Source organism: Mus caroli, unplaced genomic scaffold (assembly GCF_978045245.1).
Source record: "Mus caroli unplaced genomic scaffold, Mus_caroli_1 scaffold_1, whole genome shotgun sequence".
Taxonomy (NCBI): Eukaryota; Metazoa; Chordata; class Mammalia; order Rodentia; family Muridae; genus Mus; species Mus caroli.
This window is the reverse complement of record NW_028227256.1, coordinates 132,601,329-132,608,649: the sequence shown is the minus strand read 5'-3', so window position 1 is coordinate 132,608,649 and position 7,321 is coordinate 132,601,329.

Here is a 7,321-nt window from a genome sequence, read left to right as displayed (position 1 = left end):
GAGCTGTAACAACTGTACAATAAAATGCTGGCCCAGCTTCCTTCTCAGTGACAAAACCCTGCAAAAGTCAACTTACAGAAAGAAATATTGACCTTGGCTCCCAGTTACAGATCAAGTAAGCACTTGACTGTCGTTTGGGGGACTATGATGATGTTGTTTGCCATGTCTGGGGTGGGGTGCAGTGTATGATAGACTGAAACTTTCCTCTTCATGGACAAGAAGGAAAGAGACAGGGAGGGAGCGAGGGAGGGAACTCATGGCTTAGTTAACTTTTTAAACAAAGCCCTTCTTTTAGACTTGTTGAGATATGATTTGGATTAATTAATTCATATGTTTCAAACCCTCATGAGCTAATCCCATCCCAAAGGTTCCATTTCTGGACATTTTATTTCTTTTTATTTTATGCGTATGCATGTTTTGCCTACATCTATGCCTGTGCACCATGAGTGTGCATAGTGGCCCTTGGTGGCCAGTAGACAGCACTGGATTCTCTTGAACTGGAGTTACAGATAATTGTGAACCACTCAGTGAGTGCTGGGAATCAAGCCCAGGTCCTCAGAAAGAGCAGCCAGTGTTCCTAACTGCTCAGCTAGATCTCCAGCCCCATGAGCACAGTCATCGCCGTCCACACTGTTGTTTGATTCTGCCTTCTGAGCTCCCAGTGGAACTGCCCGTTAAATTGTGCTTACCGTCCTCCTAGGGCTTTTCCAGCCTTTTCCAAGTGAGTTCAAAAGGTGTTTCAGCTACATTCTCAAGCAAAGCTACAGCAATGGTCACGGTAACAGCGTTCTGTGCTTCTCAGATTTGCTGTAAAGAACATGTAACATAAACACATATGCAGTGGGTATCTTAGTGTCGTGACTGCTGTGAAGAGACACCATGACCAAGGGAACTCTTATGGCTGGCTTACAGGTTAGAGGTTCAGTCCATTATCATCATGGTAGGAACCATGGCAGAGGAACAGTCAAACATGGTGCTAGAGATGGAACTGAGAGTTCTATATCTTGATCTGAAGGCAGCAGCAGGAGACTGTTTTCTAAAGGTATCCAGGAGGAGACTGGACTCCACACTGGGTAGAGCCTGAGTATAGGAGACCTCAAAGCCCACCCCCACAGTGACGCACTACCTCCAAGACCAGACCTACCCCAACAAGACCGTATCTCCTAACAGTGCCACTCACTATGGGCCAAGCACTCAAACACATGGGTCAATGGGGGCCATTCCCATTCAAACCACCATGTGGGGAAGAAGAGTTGTAGTTCATGGTTTCAAAGATTTCAATGCTGGGTTCCACCAAGTGTGACTCATGGTGAAGTGAAATGTCAGGGCAGATGGGGTCTATAGAAGAGAAGGCTCTTTCCACTGAGAGTTAATGGTAAACAGGGGGTGAGAGGAATGGATTTTTTTCCCCTTCTCGCTCCAGCCCTGCTCTTTCCAACCCTGCTCGCTCTGTCCCAAAGATGTATTTATTATATGTTAAGTACACTGTAGCTGTCTTCAGACACACCAGAAGAGGGCATCAGATACCTTTAACAAATGGTAGTGAGCCACCATGTGGTAGCTGGGATTTGAACTCAGGACCTTTGGAAGGGCAATCAGTGCTCTTACCTGCTGAGCCATCACTCCAGTGCCAGGGAATGGATCTTAGTTATAACATTCACTGGCCCTCTCCTACTCAACTCCAGCCAGGCCCCATCTCCTGAGCTTTAAACCACCTCCCAGATGATGCCACCAGCTGGGAACTGGAGCATTGAATAAGAAGCCTGTCGGGGACATTTCTGATCCAAACCACAATAAGAAGGGATAATAAGAATACAAGAAAAGAGAACATCAGTTACAAAAAATGCATTATTGAAATGAAGGCTGAGTCTGTTTCCCACTTACGTAAATACAAGAGATAAATAGTGGAGGATGCATCGGTGGATAGTCCAATGTGATGTGGCTGATAAGAGTCAATAAGCAAGCTCACTTGACTTAGGTGTGACTTAACAAAGCTTAGAGCCTAATAGCTAAATTAAAACAAATTCTATCGCCGGGCGGTGGTGGCGCACGCCTTTAATCCCAGCACTTGGGAGGCAGAGGCAGGCGGATTTCTGAGTTCGAGGCCAGCCTGGTCTACAAAGTGAGTTCCAGGACAGCCAGGGCTATACAGAGAAACCCTGTCTCGAAAAACCAAAAAAAAAAAACCAAAAAACAAAAAACAAAAAAAAAAAACCAAATTCTATCTAGATCAACGGTTTACACCTTCTAAATGCTGTGATATAATGCCTTTAATATAGTTCCTTATATTGTGGTGACCACTCCCCCCCAGCCATAAAGTTATCTCCTTGCTACTTCATAACTGTATTTTTGTTTTTATTATGAATTGTGACTCAGATATCTGTGTTTTCCATGGTCTCAGGGTCACTTGACTTCCAAGGGGGTCTAGACCCACAGATTGAGAACCATGGATCTCGAGTCAATCTTTCACCCATCTAGCTGAGTGCTGCCTTCCGTTTAGGGACACAGACCATGAAGAGCACATACGAGAATGCACTTAGACAGGGGCCAATGCAATGGATGCCTTGAACACCATATGAGAATCCGGGGGATGACAACTCTCTTAACCATGCCAAGGCATGTCCTGGGGAAGAGGGATAGAATTTGTAGTTCATGGGGCCTAAAGGAGGCACCGAGGATTTTTTTTTTTTTCAGTTTAGCATCAAGGAAGGATGTTTACCAGGTTGTCTAAAGCAGGGATACGTGGTTGTGATTCCCACAGTTAGGATGCTTTAGTCTTAAGCAACAGACACTAAATAGTTAAACACAGAAAGTAAGTGTGAAATTCATATAGTCTAAGAAATGGTCAAGGAACTAGACATGAAGAGGAAGGAAGAGAGCGCTCCCGCTCCCTCGTAGCATTCCACAGGGATGTAAGAGATGGTCCCTCCCATCTCTATAGAAGAGAGTTAGTTACATGCTCTGGACTTGGTCTAATGCCTGTTGATTAGCAGAAAGGTCAGATGATACACCCAAGGCCATCTCCCAAGATGTCATCAGAAGCTGTTATCAGCAAAAGAAGAAGCAACCAACCAGCGTCCCCCACAGTCTTCACCCTTTTCTGTCCCACTTGCAAGGCAATTATTGTAATTTGTGTTTGTTTTTAAAAGATGAGTTTCACTGTGTTGCCCAGGCTAACTCCAAAATCCGGGGTTCCAGCAATCTTCCTGTCTCAAAATTCCAAATAGCTGATATCATAGACTCCACTAGCTCAAGTTATTAGGTTGATTAGAAATAATATCGAGGAGTCAGAGAGGTGGCTCAGCGGTTAAGAGCACTGATTGCTCTTCCAGAGGTCCTGAGTTTAATTTCAAGCAACCATATGGTGACTCACAACCATCTGTAGTGGGATCCGATGCCCTCTTCTGGTGTGTCTGAAGACAACTGCAGTGTACTCATATAGATAAAATCAAACAAACTTTAAAAACAAATTTAAAATGAAAAAGAAAAAAATGATCTCATCTAACTTACCTTTGAAAGTGATAAACACGCCCATTTGGATGCTTAGCATTTTACTTAGCGACACACGTGACAAGTCATAACCCTGTGATGAAATACGTGCTAGTCTGGGAACAACACTTTCCTAGGAGACAGACAAGCTGATGGACTTACACATTCAACAAACAGGTATCGGGTGCCTGTTATGTGTCAAACTCTGCAGGACACCCAGACTCACAAGCCACTGCAAAAATGGAAAGGTTAAATATTTGCCCATGTGGACGCAAAGGGCAAGTGCCCTGTGTGTTTCAGGGATAAAGTGGGTGGGGCTCACCAAGAGAGAATTCCTTCTAGGCCAAGTCCCACCCTAGCCCCGCCTACGGGTAATCTGACATTCCATCTGTCCAATCCTGGTCACCCTGTTCCGAAAGGCTCCACCTCAATCTAGACTCCTGGGCTTTTTTGCAGTTTAGTGCAACAGGTGGCGCCCCCAGAATAAGGACATTTCTGTCCCGGGCCAGCAGCTGTCACCTTAGAAAGATTAAGATTCTCCCACCAGGCGACAAGGCTTGTTGTGCCCGAGACAGATACGGCTCGGATTCCCAACCTGAGGTAATTAACCCGGAGAAAAATGTGACACATCTCCCGGAGCGTCCGCGGTGCAACGGGCTGCCCACTGGCTCCGGCCTTCCCCAGAGCTTGGAAGGATTTTTGAGAAGGGAGGATCCTGCTTGCAGAGCCTCTGTGCTTTCCTGCTGTGGGGGTGCGCGAGCCCCCAGGTCAGGATCTCAACCCACAGCGTTCCTGCCCAGAATGCAAAAGGCTTAGGTCGCTGTGGAAAACCCGGTGAAGACGTACAGCAGAATGTATGGGGTTTCTGAGCTCCAGACGCGAGCGCTGGTGGTCTTGCATTGCATTAGGGAGGTCACCGCTCTGTGTCCCGAGGCAGGGTAAGAGGCTAGGTCCTGCTGATCCCAGGAGACATAGCTGCACGGACACACTAATCCGCTGTTTTTACACCTAATCACTTCACACGCAGAGATTACCTACCTCAGATTACATTCATAGTTGGCTGGGTCTCCTGGCTTTAAAGGCTTTCAGTTCGCGTTCTGGGGAGCATTGAGAGACCAGAGGCTGACCCAGACTAGCTGATGCTAATCTCTCCAACTGCCACTCACCCGCCATCAAGGTGTCTCTGTGGGCCCGTTTTTCTCATCTGTTCAAATGGGTTAAGAGCTGACCTCCTAGGCGTGTCCATATTCTGTGGGTTAAAGGAGAGAATCTTCAGAAAGTTATGGGTTCTTCTGGACTGAGGGTCTCACATCCTCCTCTGGATGTTCCCCCTAAGAAATTGTGGTTTGGTTCTTAAATTGGTTATAATTACCCAGAAGGAACCCGAACTATTGCTTGGACAGACACTGGTAGCTGGTTGGGGAAGTGGAATGAGCCTGCTTATTTGCAGGGACTAATTAGCGATGTCCATAAGGATCCCTGCGGCTCTAATGATTCTAGCAGGAGTTTGGAAAGTATTCGAACCAATTGCTCACTCAATAGGGAAACTGAGGCCCAGAGATGGGGAGGTAATTTGCCCAAGTCCAGGCAGCTTAGAGGCAGCCTTGATAGTTCTTTGAGGCTGTTGCAAATCGGCTTCCCTGACCTGGGCCTTCATCCTGGCTTCCCAAACCAATTTTAGGATTCTGGACTTTGCCCCATAGGTTTGCTTCCTACTTCCAAAACATTTTGAGTCCCTTAGTAAAGCCGTTCCCTAGACCATGTTTCTCAGGCTGGGAGCAGCAGGAGCCTAGAGAGTTAAAGAGTAGTCATGGGGTGGCAAGGGGTTTAGGGAGGTGAGATCTTCATGGGCACTGTGTACCTGATCTGTTTACAACTTGCTGTTAATAGATGCCATTAATCATAGCCAACTGCAGCTGGCTCAGCCTGGGGAAGAGCAGCAGCCTGCCATCTTTGAGAGGGACGGGCAAGAAGGAATATGGAGGAGGGGACAGGATCCTACAGTTACCACGACACAGGAAAACCAGTCCCAGAGGGACATGGCATGAGGACACATGTATGTTAGTGTCTTGTTCAGCCCAGCCAGCCCTCCACTAAATGTCCCAGCATGAATGAGATGCGAACACAACATCTGTTAAACATTATGTGCTTAGTGGGTGCCTTTATTTTCCTTTGTTAAAAGGTATTTATTGGCTTAATTTTTTGCATACTTTTAAGAAGTTACAGGGCTTTAGTCTGTATGAATGAGGCCCTAGGCTTGATTCCTATCATTGCAAATGAAAAAAAAAAAAAAAAACCTAGGTGCTAGAGAGATGGCCCAACAGTTAAAAGTGCATACTATTCTTTAAGAGGATTCACATTTGATTTGATTTCTAGCATCCATGACAAGTTGCTCACAACCATCTGTAATCCAGTTCCAGGAGGTCCAGCACTTTGGTCTCCATGGACACCTGCACTCACGTACACATGTGCCTCACTATATCTATAATTAAAAATGAGTGAAATTCTTTTTAAAAATAAATAGAAAAAATAAATAAATAGAGCCTGGAATTTGGAAGACCCTACTCTAAATATCAAGGGACTGTGAGGAGAGTTCGCTAGTCTCAATTGCTAGTTACACAGAGGAATCATAATGTGATTTTTTTCCCATATCAGTACAAGCTGTCACTGGGTACTCAGAGAGGTCTTTCCTGGTAAGGGGACAGTGTGATATGAATAGCCAGGTCACTGGGCTCAAGATATAAGTCCCATGTCCAAGATCATACATCTCTTTCTGTGACCTCTGATGGTGTCTGTATTTCTCCAAGTCTTAGACATTCATAGCACCTACCACTGAGATCCTAGATCCTTCTTGGGTCTATTAGGGTCAGGACCAGGATTCTGGTGGGACTAGATTTCTTTTTTTTTTTTTTTAAAGATTTATTTATTTATTATATGTAAGTACACTGTAGCTGTCTTCAGACACTCCAGAAGAGGGCGCCAGATCTCGTTATGGATGGTTGTGAGCCACCATGTGGTTGCTGGGATTTGAACTCTGGACCTTCGGAAGAGCAGTCGGGTGCTCTTACCCACTGAGCCATCTCTCCAGCCCGGGACTAGATTTCTAATACTCCAAAAACTATTAAATATCTAAATATCTGTTTAGTACTGATTATTAACTTAAAGAGATCTAGAACCACAGGAAACAAACCTTCAACATGTCTGTGAGGGATTTTCTAAGTCAATTGAGATGGGAAGACCCAGGATAACTGTGGGTATCACTGTCCTATGGCCCAGGGTCCAGGAGAAAGAGAGCTGGACGTTGGCTCTTCATCTCTTTCTGCTTCTTGGCTGCAGATATAATGTGATTACTTATGTCACGCCTGATGCCGTGACCCCTGCATGATGGATGTGTCCTGTGAGCCAAGGTGACCCTTCCTTCCTTACATTGCTTCTATCAGATATTCTGCTACAGCAACAGGAAAAATAGCTAATAACCAGAGTGAGGTTGTGGCTGGGACAAATCTGACCATGTTAGAACTGGTTTCTGGGAAGAATGTGGGGGGCAGGGGGTGGGGAATGAAACTTGGAGCTGGAAAAGCATTAGAGTACCACCCGCTGAGCTTAGTAAGTCATTCTGATGGGAGTTTGGAAGGCCAGGGTGTTAGAAGAGGTATTCAGTGTGTGTGTGTATGGTGGGGGTGGGTGGGTGGAGGGGTGTTCATGAGGTTTCAAAGGGAAAGAGGAAATGTTGGGAACTGGACCACAGGCCATTTATGTGGCAAAGAACCTGTCTATATCTGCCCGTGTCCTGAGAACTTGACTAGGGCAGAATTTTAAAGTAATCAGCTAG